The 18,431-nt window shown below is 37.2% G+C and overlaps 1 protein-coding gene across 19 annotated transcripts in view; it reads left to right on the top strand.

Annotated features, from left to right (window-relative positions):
* The window catches only part of NRXN1 (neurexin 1), a 1,121,986-nt gene that overhangs the window by 801,040 nt on the left and 302,515 nt on the right, over positions 1–18,431 (top strand). The gene's annotated exons all lie outside the window — the stretch shown is intronic.

The raw sequence follows: 18,431 nt of genomic DNA on the forward strand, positions 1-18,431 counted from the left end.
ATCTCTGCTTTCAAAGAGTTACTAATTTGTGTGGTTGCAATTCTTTAACTTCTCATTTACTCACAATATTTGCAAAGAATCATACAGTCTTTCATTGTCAAGAGATAGTAATATTTTATTGATATATCAAAATAACAACCATAGGAAAGTGTCATATATTCAAAAAACTCTAAAGGGTTCTTATCATCATAGTTCTTGGTCTAAGCTCTCTGTCTTCTGGAGGGTCCAGAAGCATATCAACCTCTTCATCTGCCTTTCTGTTCTTGAGGTATAGTTTATCTCTTCTGCCTTATGTGATCGTATAAGTTTGTTTTGTTTTGCTTTTGTTTATCCTTGCAAGTTCTCCCTTTACCTGCACCCATGCCTCAGAAGACCTTTGATTAGGTCAACATGTTCTTTTCTGTTAGAAACCGGCCTTCAGGCTGTCATTGTAAAATGTAGGAAAACCACCAAACACCAAAATACATTATCACAAACTTGCAGGGTCTTAATTCTCAAAGTTTTATTCATTTATTTTCTTAATCTTAGTTTTCTGGAATTTCCAATAAACTCAGTAAGGTTACAACTGACCACAAGAGCTGAATTCATTGCTAATCTTGGAAAACAAAAACAAAACATATGGTCACCTTATCTTTGATAAAGGAGGCAGGAATGTACAGTGGAGAAAGGACAGCCTCTTCAATAAGTGGTGCTGGGAAAACTGGACAGCTACATGTAAAAGTATGAGATTAGATCACTCCCTAACACCATACACAAAAATAAGCTCAAAATGGATTAAAGACCTAAATGTAAGGCCAGAAACTATCAAACTCTTAGAGGAAAACATAGGCAGACACTCTATGACATAAATCACAGCAAGATCCTTTTTAACCCACCTCCTAGAGAAATGGAAATAAAAACAAAAATAAACAAATGGGACCTAATGAATCTTAAAAGCTTTTGCACAGCAAAGGAAACCATAAACAAGACCAAAAGACAACCCTCAGAATGGGAGAAAATATTTGCAAATGAAGCAACTGACAAAGGATTAATCTCCAAAATTTATAAGCAGCTTATGCAGCTGAATAACAAAGAAACAAACAACCCAATCCAAAAATGGGCAGAAGACCTAAATAGACATTTCTCCAAAGAAGATATACAGACTGCCAACAAACACATGAAAGAGTGCTCAACATCATTAATCATTAGAGTAATGCAAATCAAAACTACAGTGAGGAATCACCTATACCGGTCAGAATGGCCATCATCAAAAAACCTAGAAACAATAAATGCTGGAGAGGGTGTGGAGAAAAGGGAACCCTGTTGCACTGTTGGTGGGAATGTAAATTGATACACAGCTACTATGGAGAACAGTATGGAGGTTCCTTAAAAAACTAACAATAGAACTACCATATGACCCAGCAATCCCACTACTGGGCATATACCCTGAGAAAACCATAATTCAAAAAGAGTCATGTGCCAAAATGTTCATTGCAGCTCTATTTACAGTAGCCCGGAGATGGAAACAACATAAGTGCCCATCATCGGATGAATGGATAAAGAAGATGTGGCACATATATACAATGGGATATTACTCAGCCATAAAAAGAAACAAAATTGAGCTATTTGTAATGAGGTGGATAGACCTAGAGTCTGTCATACAGAGTGAAGTAAGTCAGAAAGAGAAAGACAAATGCCGTATGCTAACACATATATATGGAATTTAAGAAAAAAAAATGTCATGAAGAACCTAGGGGTAAGACAGGAATAAAGACACAGACCTACTAGAGAATGGACTTGAGGATATGGGGAGGGGGAAGGGTAAGCTGTGACAAAGCGAGACAGAGGCATGGACATATATACACTACCAAACGTAAGGTAGATAGCTAGTTGGAAGCAGCCGCATAGCACAGGGAGATCAGCTCTGTGCCTTGTGACCACCTGGAGGGGTGGGATAGGGAGGGTGGGAGGGAGGGAGACGCAAGAGGGAAGAGATATGGGAACATATGTATATGTATAACTGATTCACTGTGTTATAAAGCAGAAACTAACACACCATTGTAAAGCAATTATACTCCAATAATAATTACAAAAACCAAAATAACTCAGCACAGCCATTACTGAACCATCATAAATTTTCCATTCAAAATGCAGTTTTAAAAATGGGAAACATTGAAAAGTAATTTTAGCTGCCTTTTGGCAAATTTCTAACCATCAGAATTGAAGGCATCTGGATTTTTATGGCATCATAAATAAGTGATCAGCTGAGATAACTAATGCAGTAAGGAATCTTGCTGTTTAGAGTAATCTCAACTTTCCATTCTGATTTAAGAGCCTTGGTACTTCAAAAAATAAATAAATAAATAAGAAAACAAGAGCTTTTCCTCCTGAAAGAAATTACTTATTGATCCATAACCAATCACACATTTACTCTGAGAAAAGGTTCTATAATGATCACTTGCAAATCATAAGGGGCCATGTTACTGAATTACTCAAATCACTGTTTGTTTTATGGTCAAAGTGTTTTAGTCTACAGGAATGGGTATTTCCTTCCAATTCTGATCAACTGTGCCTTAGAGTCCTTGTATGTTTAAAGGAACTTGTCCCTAAAAACACAGCCCAGTACCTTCCAAAGCTTCTTTACTGGCCAGAGATTTCTGATAGATGTCCTGTGAGGCCCTCCTTCTTTCTGATTCTCCTCTTGGTCTTGGCTGGCCATTCACTTTGGATTCAGTTTTTGTTTCTAACACCCTTCCTCTTGGTTTGGCTGACTTCAAACTCTTCCTTAATCCTAGCCTGTCCTTGACTAGGAAATTGAAGATGGGTGTTGGTTCCCTGGGCTTACCAAACACCATTTGTAGTCAGCCCTACTAACTCCTATATCAACTACTAGGATCCAAATCTGGCCAACTAAAACTTTCCATTTCCCCCCTTTTTCTCTCATTGCCCACAAGCAGTGATCAGCCATTACTGACTCAGCAAGTTGCTTACATGAAGGTAAGCCACTTTTTTCCATGTTTCCACATTGCAAACAAAAGTAAGCCAGTGGTTTTCTTTTTACTTCTAAAGTTGACCTTTAACTCTTTCCCGTAATGCTGGGTACATGGAAGAGGAAGAGGAGGAGGAGTTAGATATTAAAAAAGGGAAGAGAGAGAGCTTGAGAAAGAGAGAGAGAGAGGGAGAGAGAAAGGGATGGAGGGAGGGAATAAGGAAGTAAAGGGACGGAAAATGAAGTGGGTGGGGACCCAAGCTGATACCGTGGCTGAAGTGGCAGAAGTATTCTTAATAATGATTCTTAGATTTGGGACTGTTCAAAGGCTATTTTATCAAATGGTTTACATACCTTTGAGTATATCCTGATTTTCCCCAAATCATTTCTTCTGCTTCTTTCAGAATTGGAAATATAAGAGGAAAACAACAATTGTAGAAGGATTAGTACTACTGTCTGATTTTAGTTTTTAAATATAACTGACTTAAAAATTAACCTGATGATATCAGAGATATGTTTAATCTGTAAAAGTTAGAAATTTTGGTTATCTATTAAACTTCCAAGAAAATTTCTATAAACCTTCAAGGTCAGCCAAGTATAAACTATGCTCTGATCTTATTTAAAAGCTATATTTATATCCTTAATTAATGGAATTAACCAATAAGCTGGAAAGTCAGTTGCACACATTAAAAGGTGCTCCAGTCTTGCTGAATTGTGTAATGCCACTTTAGTTTGATAACTTTTAAAATCTGATTGGCATATAATTTCAGTGAGGATGTGAATATTTGACATTATTATCCTATTTTTTCAAATGATCATGTTTGATTTTACTTAAAAATATAATCGTATTTAAATTTTGATTAGCTATACTCTTAAAAATATAATAACTTGGAATAAAATGATTTTTTACTTAAGTGGCCTAGTCTTTACAGATGGATTTTTTGCCATGTTAATATTAATGCTACCACTATTAACCTCAAAGCCATATGATATTGCTATTGAAATGTACAAGGTTTTAGAAGGGGCTGAAGGGAAGATTAAGACATGAAGTGAGGGGCAATTAATTAACGCAGTGCCTAGAATACAAGTGCTCAGAAATGTTTTCTGAAATAATAAAAGAATTCATGAATTATATATTGAAAATATTGTGGCTTGGGTTGAGTATAGACTCTCAGATTTTCAGTAGTCAAAGTGAAGTCATAAATGCAGTTTAGTTTCTACATAACTCTGAAGAAAGTCATCCAACTTCTTGTTTACGATATAGAAAAAGTGTAGCACTCTGTACGTACTGGCTGTATTATTGAAAAGTTACGTATTTTTGTTGATGTTGTTTTCTGAATCTTTAGCTAAGAATTGATTATGGTAGTTGGTTGTTTAAAGAAAGTCTATGGTGAGAACTTTTGCTGGATGAGTGATTATCTCTCCTTAGTAATTGCTTCATTTATTGTAACTCACTTTTATCTTGAATTGTTCTCTAGTCATTTCAGACCTGTCCATTTTTTCAAATAGTGGTAAACTTTCTGATGGCATAGAACAAAATTTATAATAATGATGACTAATGAGAAAAATAATATAATGTAGAAATGTGGCTTTTCATCATTTATGTCAGTACATGCTAGAAGCCTGTCCAGAAATATTTTCTGAGCAACTAATATGGCCCAAGCCTATGTTCAAGTTTCCGTGGATACAAAAATAAATGAGCTCACCACTTAGTACTTATCTCAATAAATATTAGTTAGATAAAAGAATGAAAGAGCCAGCTGGGACCCTCGTTACCAGGTAGCTTAGATTATTTATAGTAAACATACTTTGTCCCAACTTGACTAGTGTTTCTTGGTTATTTCTCCATCTTCATTATTTCTCCGTTTCTTCCCTTTGCAGTTTTAACTTTCTTATCTGCATAGTATTTGTGAGAATGTAGACAGATGATAGGTTTTTAAGATAGAGAATTTAAAAAGGGCTTCCCTGGTGGCACAGTGGTTAAGAATCCGCCTGCCAATGCAGGGGACGTGGGTTCAAGCCATGGTCCTGGAAGATCCCACATGCCGCGGAGCAACTAAGCCCGTGCACAATAGCTACTGAGCCTGTGCTCTAGAGCCCATGAGCCACAACTGCTGAAGCCCGCGCACCTAGAGCCCATGCTCCACAACAAGAAAGGCCACTGCAGTGAGAAGCCCGTGCCCCACAACGAAGAGCAGCACCCACTCGCCTCAACTAGAGAAAGCCTGCGTGCAGCAACGAAGACCCAACGCCGCCAAAAAAAAAAAAAAAAAAAAGAATATAAAAAAGAAACTTGTGAACTGTAAAGTGGTCTATTATACACATTTAAATTAGTAACGATTATTTAATCAATATTGAATAAAGTAATCTCTTAGAGGCAATAAGCAAAAAAATTAAATTCAAGTTTTTCATAATTCATGAGATACATCTAGAAATTTTACCAGTGTCGTCACTCTAGAGGAAACATCATCTCTCATAAATCAGTCTGGTAACATTAATTGGAGATTACTTAACTCTTCTGACTTAGAAGAAAGCGCTGCAAATGTGTGCCCACTCACTGCCATGAATATTAACATGTGCATTGGTTCTGACCAGAGGAAATGTGTGGAGCATGGAGGAGAGGATGAGTGGAGACTGTTCTTTGAAATTCTTTCATCTTCAGAGCATGAAAGAGCATTGCAAATTTGATTAGTGAATTGTTGTATATATTTGCCCTAAGTGTTTCTTCTTTGTAATTTCCTGGGCCGGAAGCCTTATTTTTGAAACCAAGCTCTTAATTGATTTTGATTTAGAAATACACCTTTTGATCACCGATTTTAGTGTAGACTAGAAGCATAGTGTATTTATAGTAAATATTACATGTCTCAAAATAGCTTATCGGTATTTTTGACATGTCAGATCTTTCTCATCATCTTATCTTATGCTTTATGAAGATTAAGTTTAAAAAATCTTTTAAAAGTCAATACTTATATATTGGTGCATGTCTATATCAACAAGATAAAACCCAATTATTCCCTCACAGGTTTTTCTAGAATTTCAACTGCTTCATCTGAAACATTCTTTTTAACCAACAGATTCACCTATTTTAAGAATTTAACTTTGCCATGTAGTATTTAAATTAAAACCTGTAAATCATACACAGTAGATACTTTATTTGGTTTTGTTTTCCTGGTTCTTATGTGAGTTAGAGTTAGAGAACATCTGGCCTATTTGACTAGAATTTTAAAAGAAAGACTAAAAGTCTTTTTACCATGTGCTGTAAAATTTTTGCCCAAGCTTCTAAGGTATGAAAGATGAATGTTATCTTTGAAGAAAATGGGAGAAATGATGGTCATATTTCAGTATGCTTAAGTGCTGTCCAGATATCTTGAAACAGTCCTATTTTGGGATGGATGGGGTCAAGTGAATTAAAATAAATTCCTCCCTTCATCCTTTCCCCTTAGAAGTTAATTCTGTATCTCATTTTCTAATGAAAATTAGTATCTCATTTTCTAAGCTGGTTGTCACCTTTGAGCATAAGTAAATCTCTCTGAATTTGGTTTTAGATTTCTAGGATTATTTCCTCCTCTGAAATTCTACTGCTGTGAAATTTAATAAAAAGAACCAAAACAGCTGTTTCTACCTGCACCTCCTTATTTCATGTACTTATGACTTAGATGCTTAAACAGCTGCCACACCTTCTCAGTTATCTTCCTGTCTCTATTCTGAATACTTTCCAATCCATTTTATGTACTTATGTCAGGTTAATTTGCTAAAATGCCTCTTTGATTATTCCTCTATTATTCCTCTTTTAAAACACACTGATAGTACCAAATAGTCTAACCTCAGTAGTGTGTCTTTGCTTTAGGCTATGTTTTGTCAATTTTGTTTAGCTAATCCATTAAAGAGGACTGAGAAATTTTATTTCAATTCTGAATGTTAATGGTCAGATACAAAATATTGCCTTCTCATTTGTGAAATTATATTGTGTTAACAGATAATAAACCCATATAGAAGTAATAACAATAAAACCAAAACAAAATTTTAAAATAAAAACACACTTATGCTTCCCAAGTATGTACAGGTAAAGGCACATTCTGTGACTAACAGTTAATGTCCTGAACATTCTAATCTTAATTTCCCTTTTCAGTCCATATTTCCACAATTCTATTCTTATCTTTCCATGCCAGTGAAATTTATTACCCCACTTTTTAAAAAAATGAACTTCTTATTGTCATTTCTCTGTTTCTGAATCTGTGCAGAAGGTTTCTTCTCATTCTCTCTCACTCTCTAGATTCTGCTCAGTCATCATCTTCTCTATTCAAATGTTGGGTGTTTTCAGGGTTGGGCCTGGGATCTTGTAGCGCTCTGAGCTAGCAGAAAGAAGTGTAGAGCTCAGGAATCTCTTTGGAAAAGCTGCTAAAACAATGGCCAGGGCATTATCTAGGTAGAGAAAATCTTGGACATAGATTCTTCTCCAATCTATGATCACTGCTCTTCTTGACCTACCGTTTTGTGTTGGAACCCAAGCTATATTAACAGAATGGTTTCAAATCCATTCTAAGTTAGCCAGTGATGAGTTGCCCTTTTCTTATGACAAGATGCCAAAACAGGAAAATTGGTGAGTCCTTTCTGGCTACTGAGCACACCTCCATTTCTTCTGTAGCTACTATTTTTCAAAAGCATACCTTCAAGAAATACTCCTTTGGCCCATTCAACACATCATTATTGATCACCTATAATGCAGTTTGTAATGTATTAGCTACCTATTTCTGTGTAACAAATTTCCCCACAATTTAGCAACTTAAAACAGCCAACATTTATTATCTTATATAGGCTCAGAAATCCAGGAGCAGCTGAGCTAGGGTATTAAGAGATTCCCAGGAGCAGTCATGGTTAAGATCTCCCATGCTCAGAATATATCTGATATCTGATACGTTCATTCTTATGATCAAGACGTCTACGTGTCTTAGGAAGAAATGATGAGCAGCAATGAAAGCATACAGTGGCTTTAAGGTTAAGGATGCTGGCTTTTGCAGAAGTCTAAACACAATATAGATGGATGGAAAAAGAGTGATGACATTGCTTGAGGGTTAAGAACTAGTTTGGGGGATGCATATTGAATAAGGAGTCATTTTTACGCTCCTTTTATTGCACCAGAAAAACCCCACTGAAAGCCATAAACAAAATGCATGAGAGTAGTAGTTAAAAAATGCAAACAGCATAGAGAATATGTCAGTCAAAGACCAGGAAACGAGATGGAAGTGACACTGTGGCATTGCAGTCCTATGAAAGCTGGTGTTGCACCACTTCAGACACAGGCAGTTCGTTTCAACAAAAGGAAGGAAATGACCTAGGTGAATATACTCAGGGACACTCAAGTTAACCCTAGGCATAAATAAGCCACATTTTAAATCAGGAGCAAAGAACTAGAGATGATTTTTACTGGGCCTGAGAAAATTCTTCTGAGGAAAACAAGCATTTTCAGAGCTGTGAAATGCACAGGTGTTATTTTTAGGAGGTTACTTTAGGAGGTAGTACGCTAGACCTGGGGACGCTTAGGTCACAAGACAGGAAACTGTTTAACCTCTCTGTCAACAAAGCACAGCCCTGGAAGAACCTACTTCTCAGGTTTCTGAGGAGACACTTTAATGGTGGTGTTCACCTATCAAGAGAAACACTTCCTCCTGAAACTACCCCTTAGGGCCTTGATGCCCAACAAAGAGTGGAAATACAAGACTGACAGGCCAAGAAGCTCTTTGGTGAAAGATCAAAATTTAATTGATTATTCAGGCTTTTTGGTCTATGAAAAAAAAGTTAATATTCCTGAAATTCTCTTCTGCATTTTAGCCAGCAAATGCAGACTGCTTACTCCCAGACACTCCCCGACTTCCCCTCTCATCACCGACCAGCATTGCCAAAGGCATCTCCACCTGGATGTCTCACAGGCAAAACTGAATTCGTTGTCTTCCAACTACCTGCCCATCTACACAATTACAGATGAAAACTTTGACATCTTTCCCATACTTGCTTTTATGAAGTAATCTGTTTCTCACTAAATTCCAGAAATGTCTTTCAATCAGTACTGCCCAATAGACATATAATATGAGCCATGTATGTAACTTTAAGTTCTCTAGTAGTCACATTAAAAAGGAAAAAAAACCTCAGATGAAACTAACTTTTAATATATTTTATGTAACTCACTATATCCAAAGTATTATGTTAACATATAATCAATATACATTTTACTATGTTTTATATTATTATTTCATGCTAAATTTTGATATCTAATGTGTGTTTTACACTTATAGTGCCTCTCAATTCAGAATCTAAATTTGCATCAGAAATACTGTATATTTCATAAAACTTCCCACTGGAAGCATAGATTCACATAGCTGAATTATCGTAAACATACTTAAAAGTTTTCCATAATTGAATCAAATATCAGTTTTAAATTTATATCTAAATTACAGTTAAATACATTTTGAAATTCAGTTCTTCAGTTCCATTAGCCACATTTCAAGTGCTTAACAGAGCTTTAGAATTTATCTGCTTTAGACGGCTTCCCTGGTGGCGCAGTGGTTGGGGGTGCGCCTGCCAATGCAGGGGACACGGGTTTGTGCCCCGGTCCGGGAGGATCTCACATGCCGCGGAGTGGCTGGGCCCGTGAGCCATGGCCACTGAGCCTGCGCGTCCGGAGCCTGCGCTCCGCAACGGGAGAGGCCGCAACAGTGAGAGGCCCGCGTACCGCAAAAAGAGAAAACAAAAACAAAAACAAAAAAAACCACATAGAATTTATCTGCTTTCTTTGACTCCCATTATTCTTGCCTTAAGTGAATGTCCTTTTCTTGAACTGTTGCACAGACTTCAAACTGATCTCTCTGCTCACAAGGTTCTTCTCCTTTCTCATTCAACCCTGCACTGCCACCAGAACGATTGTTGTAAAGTAAGAACTTGGTTATTTCAACCTCTGGTTCTAAATGTTTCATGGCAGTGGGTCTCTCAACCTCTTTTAGTTCAGGACATATCTGACTGATAATATTCAGCCAGCTCTATCAGTAATTGTGCTCACTTAGAGGCAAAAACAACTCCTAAGTGAACAAAAGCAGGGAGAGTGCGGCACAGAGCCTGAGACTCAACCCATCACTCCTCCCCTTCCCTCTCTGCTCTGCAAGACTGTGTCTCAACTCCTCACTTGCCCCCAAGGCTGTTCAGGGATGGGCATGAACTCCCCGTTCAGACTATCAATTTGAAGTCCCTCCATAATATTCATTAGCTGTTTTTTTCCCAAAGTTTATTTACAGTATGGGGAGAAACTGACTTTCAGTTTTTCAAAATTGTATGCATAGACACTTAGTAATTTACTTCTCCTGGATAAAGCAAAGTCAATTGTCTGGAAAAGAATCGGCCCCAAAACCCTGTATCACTTTCTCGTAGTCCTTGTACTTTCTTCTGTTTTTGGTGGCAATTTTGTGAACCAGGCAAAATTTGGGGTTCAGATTAAAGTGTTTAAGTTACGATGGCAGATCCTTTATTTAAGATGAAAAATGTGATGCTGAGCTGCAGTGTCAGGGCGGCGACTTCCATCTATTTTGTGCACCTTTGTATTCCCGGAGTCCAGCTAGAGCCTGGAATTTAGCAAATGAGCAATAAATATTTGTTGAAATAATCTTTTGGTTCTAGAAGCTCTGCCAATTTAAACTGCCTGTGTGCATTCTGAAAATGTTCAGGGGCAATAAATAGCTCAGTGCTGCTCCGATCAAGGGCATGGTCTCCTTTAGGAGAAGTTGGTTTATATTTAACTTGTTAAGTGTGAGTTAGAGATGCAAATCTGAGCTAACTGCTAGCATGTCTCAAATTCATTATGTTGCCTCTTTATAGTTTGGTATCTCGAGGCAAGATTCTGGTGCACCATGCCTTCATTCTTTTGGAGAACCACTAGCCTACAGTGCAAATAGTTCAAAAGCCAAAAACTCCTTAGCTGGACCTGCAATTAATGCAAAATCTGGGCTTCATTTCCGGCTCTATCTCCAGCTGTTCCCCACTCCAACTCAGACATAATCTCATTTTAATATACGTATTTAACAAACCTTTTTTTTAACATCTTTATTGGAGTATAATTGCTTTACAATGGTGTGTTAGTTTCTGCTGTATAACAAAGTGAATCAGCTATACATATACATATATCCCTGTATCTCCTCCCTCTTGCGTCTCCCTCCCACCCTCCCTATCCCACCCCTCTAGGTGGTCACAAAGCACTGAACTGATCTCCCTGTGCTATGTGGCTGCTTCCCACTATCTATTTTACATTTGGCAGTATATGTATGTCCATGCCACTCTCTCACTTCGTCCCAGCTTCCCCTTCCTCGTGTCCTCAAGTCCATTCTCTATGTCTGCGTCTTTATTCCTGCCCTGCCCCCAAGGTTCTTCAGAACGACTTTTTTTTTTTTTTTTAGATTCCATATATATGTGTTAGCATACAGTATTTGTTTTTCTCTTTCTGACTTAACTTCACTCTGTATGATAGACTTTTTTAAAGCACATTTCAAGGCACTTGCAATACAGTCAACTGAGGCGTGGCTTTTGACCTCAAGTATCTTAGAATTTAATGGAAAACTTTTATTCTTATGACATATTAGTCACAGAATGTAGGCATAGGCTGATATTCCAAACCTTCCTGCTGTAGAAACACAAAGGTTTTAAATGTGACATTTATAAAAGCAATCAATAATCTCATGACTGTTCTAATTTTACATTTGTTATCCATTTAATACTCATAAAAACCCTACAGTAAAAAATATTATCCTTATTTAGTTAATGAGGAAAGGAGGCACAGGTCACACAGCTAGTAAGCAAAACCAGGATTTGAACTCAGGCAGTCTGACTCCTAAGTCGATGTGCTTAACCTCTGGGCCTTATGTGTGTGGTGCAGGTAAAGGTATAGGGGGCAATCCCTCTTCTGGTTACACCCCACAACTCTGCCTGTGGTCTGTTTAATGCAGCTCTGAAAAGTCAAACAACCTCAGCTTTTAGCATAGCATACATCACTTGAATTACTGAACTTTCCAGACATCAGCTATGTAAACTATTTTCTCTAGTTAAATAAGCACATAGAAAGTTATCTGGTTGACTAGTTGCCGCAAACATTTTGTATTTAGCTAGTTAGCTTTTGTAATTAGTTTGATTTGTAAATTTGGGGTGTACATAATTTTAAAGGCAGAGAACAATTTTCAAAAAATATTTGTACCAGTAATGAAATGACAGTCAGCAAAGATAGACCTCCAAAGTGCCTCTGTTCATGCTCATTTCTTTCTTTGAAATATTCCTATTTCCTCTCACTCCTGCTTGCCTTCCTCTCTTTTCTAGTCTGGTGAGTTTCTATTCATCTTTAACGCCTGGATCATATATTTCATAAATTTGTGAAGCCTTCCTTGGTCCCCTAGGGAATAACTAATCATGTGCTTCTTGGTACCAACATAGCACTTTGTTCTATTTATTTATGGCTGAGTTGGGTCTTCGTCGCTCTGCACGGGCTTTCTCTAGTTGCGGCAAGCCGGGGGAGGGTGTGTGGCGGGGGCTACTCTTTGTTGTGGTGTGCGAGCTTCTCAGTGTGGTGGCTTCTCTTGTTGCTCAACACAGGCTCTAGACGCGTGGGCTTCAGTAGTTGCAGCATGTGGGCTCAGTAGTTGTGCCTCGTGGGCTCTAGAGGGCAGCCTCAGTAGTTGTGGCACATGGGCTTAGTTGCTCTGCGGGATCTTCATGGACCAGGGCTCGAACCCGTGTCCCCTGCATTGGCAGGCGGATTCTTAACCGCTGCGCCACCAGGGAAATCTTAGCACTTTGTTCTTAATTCTATTATATTACTTACCATAGTCATGGTTATTTCCTTAAGTGTCCTTTCAGCACATTAAATTGTGAACTCATCAAGGTCAGTTACCATGTACTATGTATCTTTACATCTCTGTATTTTCAGACAGTAGCACAGTGCTCATGAATACCTAGTAATAATATTTATTGATGAAGGAATGCAGGCGTGAGTGACAGCCTTCCTTTTTGGCTTGTGGCCTCCCTTCCCCTCTTGCTGGTAAATTTCCACTGTGGTACAGGAACTCACATGAGGAGTGCTCTCCTTGGAGACCAGTATGAGGTAGACTCCCAAAGGTATTGGTGAAAGCATGTGACACTCTCTTGGGCTCCCCTTTTACAACCTACAGAGGCTTGCACACCCAAGGCAGAGGCCAGAGTGCTGGGGCCTATCATGAAATGGACTCATTATCCACATGGTATACTTCTCAGGGAAGGAAGACTTCTCTCACATTAGACCATTGATCAGCCCCACTTCCAGGCTCAAATATTCCAAACAAGTAGTCAGTTCTCTGAGATTCAGTATGCTTCTTATCTGCTGTCTGTATAATTTTGGGTACTTATATAAAAACATCTGTGATATATTTCCCTGCATTCTGACTTGATGAGAGATGATTAATCCAATTGGAGAGTGAATGAAAAAAACAAACAAAAACCTCCTGTGGTAATCAATCCTAATTGATTAGGGTTGTGGAAGGTAATTAACCTCTACCACCCTGGCAATTTGACCATCTTTTTTTTTTTTCCTTCTTCTTCTCATACTGTGACACTTGTTAAAATGATGGAGGTGAAATTGATTCTCCATTTATTAAAATAGTTTTTAAAAATATTTTAATTAATATATATTGAATGTTCAAAGTTCTAACAGTTAATTATCTTAAGCAGGGTTAAACTCTCCCTTTGAAATCAGGTTTCCTCTGTTTGTTGGCTTAGTAAGAATAATAGCTAAACAATTCTATTTAGCATGTACTGAATGCTTACTGTGGACCAAACACTAAACGCTTTGCATAAAAATTATATTTCATTTAATATTCACAATAACCCATTGAGGTTTGAATTATTATCTCAATTTTACAGATGAGCAAATTGCATTTTTAAATAGTTGACCCAAATCACATAGCTAGTAAGTAACTGTTCTGAGTGCAAAGCCCCATTTTTCTGTTGTGCAAAGGAAAATTTCCGGCTAGCCCAGCTACTTTTTCAAATGATCATACAATCCAAATTACCAATTCTAAATTAGTGAGTCTTTACTCTGTATTACACTATGACATTCCTTAAGCTTGGGCACAAGCTAGAACTTCTCTGTCCCTCAACACAATGCACTAAATAATAATAGAGTGCCATGACATAGCACATGATATTTGTTTTAAAATTCTTTTAATGGGTGGAATTATAGGTATCATTGTTATTTTTTGAGTTGTGCCTAAATGTGGGACTAAACTAATGTCACAGGAGTATCAGTGGTATGTGTAGATGAATATAAAAATAACCTGCGATGCTCTGGAAACTGGCTGGAGAGAAAACTTTCATCCTTTCCACAGGTTCTAAAGCCAATGCATAAAACCTAGACAGCTCGACCTACTTTTTTTTTTTTTTTTTTTTTAACCAAAAGGGCGGGAAGGGGTTCATGGAAATGGCGGGGGGGGGGGGGGGGGAGGGAATTCGTCTATTGCTTGTGTCTCTTGCCGATTGGATATCTTCCCGACAGAAGTGTTCAAAGGAAAAGTATGTCATCCTGTTCATTATTGTTAATTAGTAGTAAAGGCAAGGCTTTGGGAGCTCAGTATCCCACAGGGCATCAGCAGAGAAATGGGGTTGAAATTTTAGCAGTTATATGTGAAGTAAGGTCAGACAGCCTGCCATGTAGGCTTCAGAACCGAGTTCATTTGATCTTTAAAAGAGAGGCATTGCAGAGAAATTTCACATGCAGAAAGAAAAAATTGTAAATTCTAGCTCTCCCACCAATGCCTAATTCACAGCCAGTGGTTAGTTGGTTATTTGTAACTGGCTATTGTGAAGGGTGTTGGATAAATGAAGTGGTTGGGGGTGCTTTTTGGTATTTGAAATTGCAACAGATATTGTTCATTATTATGTGAGGAACATACTGCAGCCATCAGCTTCATGATTAACTAGCTTTTCAGTGAACTTTCTCTTCAGTAAACTGTATTTGTTATTTAACTGCTCTCTTTACTGGCTTTTTTTTGTTTTTTTGTTTTGGTTCTTCTAACTGTCTAGACATAAACTGGATTCAATAGATTAGTGATGCATAGAACTGGGTCTGCAAGGCCGATAATATTTTATGACAGGCTGTTCAGAGGGAGTTGAATTTTATCTGTTGTTCTATGTCTCTATTTACTTTCCGGAAAAAGACCATATTTTTAATAAATTTTATTTTCTTAGATCATAAAAGTACTTATTGAAAAATTTAAATGCAATGATGAGAATAAAAAGTAAAAGCTGCCTATAATATGACCAACCTTTTTACTGTGGTGTCTAAATTCTAATCTTTACTTTTATGCATATACATATATATTTTTTTCCTTTATATATATGTGTAAATAGTTGTATATGCTGACACACTTGACCATTCTTTAAAAAGACAAAATGTTTTTATGTTTTTATATGATACATACTATTCTGCAACTTGATTATTCTTAATATATTTTGGGCATCCTGCCACTTTAGAGCATATAATCTCATATTTGCCTCATAGGATCCTACTGCATATATGTACTAAAATTTAGCAAACCATTCCCTAAAGACAGATATTTTGTTTAATTGTTTCAGAATCTTTAGTATTACAAACCAGTAAAAAAATTTTAATCTTATAAAAATAGTGTTTCACATATATTAATATATATTTTTAGGAAGATACATTCCTATAAGCAGAACAATTATATTTATTGCAGAGTTGTCCTTCAGGAAAATTGTACTGTTGAACACTCCCACCATCAAATATATATGGATGTCACAAACTGGGGCATTTTAATGTAAAGACAAACTGGCCTCATTATTTCTTAAGACATTGAGCTCTGTAGAATGATTTTCCTTTCTGGCCTCTTTGATTTGAGTGTGTTTACATTTTAATAATAACACTGGTTTAAAGGTGGTACCAAACCCCCATTAGCTTCGGTCACAGGTTTTCTCATATTCTTACAGCATTCATAGAATAACAATAGGCTGAGGAAGTGGGATAAGGAGTTCATGAATCATGTGACTCATTTTAGGAAAGCAACAGCTATACAGTTTTCTGGGATGAGCCAGGCAGGCAAGAGGTTAATGTCCCAGTGGAAGGCACTACTCGTTTCAGAGTCTGCCTTGTATTGTTCACCTTCTACACATTCCATAACTCTTAACTTTGCCCCCAGTCACTACTTATTTTGATCATGCAGTCCCCAGGAATTGTGCAACCGCAGTGGAACGTGACAGGCTTTTAAATGTATTAATATTGTCAACATTATTGTGGTTAATCTTAATATAACAAACAGAGTAACAACAGATGTGTTCTGCTATTAAGCATTTAGTAAGACATAGATGTCTTAGCTCTTGATAGCCCATTTCAGTGACAGAGTTCTCCAGCCCAGAGAGCAGATCCATCAAGGGACTGGCTCACATGTTGTGTGGCATTTGATAACAGCTTAGATTGAATTGAAAGGAAGTAAGATGTTCAGAAGGGAAAAAAAGATGTAGCTATTTAAGTTTTTCACATTCTACATGTGATTTTTGTTTTCTACTTTAGTCTTATTGCATCCATTGTGAGCGAAATCACAGCTGCTAGAACCACATGTAAAATTTGAGAACCTTTTGGTTAGCTTGCCAGTTTTTTCTTAGTAATGCATGCATATAATTTAAACATGTGAAATATAACCAAAACAATAGTTTGTCTTTGAACTTTTTAAATTGCTTCCAAAGTGCTACCGCCTTGAGTTTTACTAATGAAAGGTAAAATTAAAATATGTAACTATGGAGTTTAATAGGCATTAAGAATATTTGATAATGCCATGGCTGTCTATATCATATTCACTAACATATTTAATAGCGGAACAGATGCATCTTGCTGTGGTAACACATGGTACCAAGCAGCAGGGAGTCCCACTAGACAAGTCAGTTTTTATTTTATTTATTTATCCCCAAACCTTCTCTAATAAGCTGAGATTTCAGTGTGTTTTGATTTGTTAGGCAGCAAGCAGATAGGAGGGGTTCTTTTCTCTGCTGTTTGTTTCCAACAGGTTGTTTGGCTTCAAGATACAAAGCCTGTGAGACTCTAAAATCAAGTAACTGGGCAAGATTTGGATAAGACACTCAACACACATAACTACATAATAAAATACATATACCCAATACAAAATGGGTAGGGTATCATCTTCAAGGAAGCTCTGTAATGTTTCATGTTATAGCTTCAAATTAATAAGAAAATTCTAGCAACCAGCCTCTCAGTAAGTATTAGTTATGTGGGGAGCAGGTTATTTAAGTGTGATGGTTTGTGTGTATGTCTTCTAGCTGCCTTACTTAACTAGCAATAACACTGTCAGCTGAGATGCCCAAGGGAAATTGGGGTTGTTTGGTGTTGCAAGATTTGCTCTCTGAGGATCAATTCTTTGGAGCTTTCCGTGAGCTATTTTACAATCCTTTAATTGCTGTGTCTGGAAAAAAACACCTGATATACATTCTAAAGCTAAAATAAGATGGCGGTCTAGCTAATGTATTTTGAGATTCACAGAAAGATGTGAAATTCATAATGGTCCATTTGAAATGGTCTTTACCAAAGATCCTATCCAGCTGTATTGAAAATTGAAAAAGCGTTGAAATTGGATACATCTTATTGAACTTTAAGGATTTCTGTTGTGTTTTGTGTGGTGACGGAATTATACTAACCTGGATCTGAATTGTGAAAAAGCTTGGTTCAGATCATATGGAATGTTCTAATACAGTCATCAGTTATCTGGACAAGACAAAGCAATTGTAGTTTGAGCTGTTCTGCACTTTTTTCTGACCATCTCCTTTAACAGGGCTTGCATAATTGTCAACTAGGATCTGTTGAAGCATTCACAGTGTTAGTCTTTTCTTGGCTCCGTGGCTATTATGCGCAATCTATCTTTGCCTTGACAGTCCACACTAATTCAGTGAATTCGGAGAAGTCCTTTAGGTTTACACAACTGGAAGTACTAATTTCTTCCCACTGCAGGAGCGAAGTGTTTCCCCCACTTCAAATTTCACTCTGTTGTAATGGTGAACCTCAAGAAGCCATGGCTGGGGAGTTGGGAAAGCTGATTATGCTTTTTGTTACTGTGACTTGTAATTCACTGTAAGCCTGTCTGTAACAAAATATTCCTAAAGAGGTAGTCACTTCAACATCTGTTTTCTGGCCAATAGGACTGAAGAGCTATATCTTTAAGGTAGGATAATAGGATAAGAGATTTGCAAACTCTTAGTATAAGCTTGTTTTTCTATTTCACATATACTAAGGATATAGGTGCCTCAATAATTATTTTACACTTGATTTGGTTGTTGAGAATAAGGAGTTAATGTACACCTAAACTCATAGGGCTTTTTCATCAGCTAGACTTGATGACAAATTATTTTTGGTAAGATGCTCGTATTCTGACTGTCTAAGAGTTCT

This window comes from Monodon monoceros, unplaced genomic scaffold, assembly GCF_005190385.1.
Source record: "Monodon monoceros isolate NGI ecotype Baffin Bay Population unplaced genomic scaffold, NGI_Narwhal_1 Super_Scaffold_19, whole genome shotgun sequence".
Lineage (NCBI taxonomy): Eukaryota > Metazoa > Chordata > Mammalia > Artiodactyla > Monodontidae > Monodon > Monodon monoceros.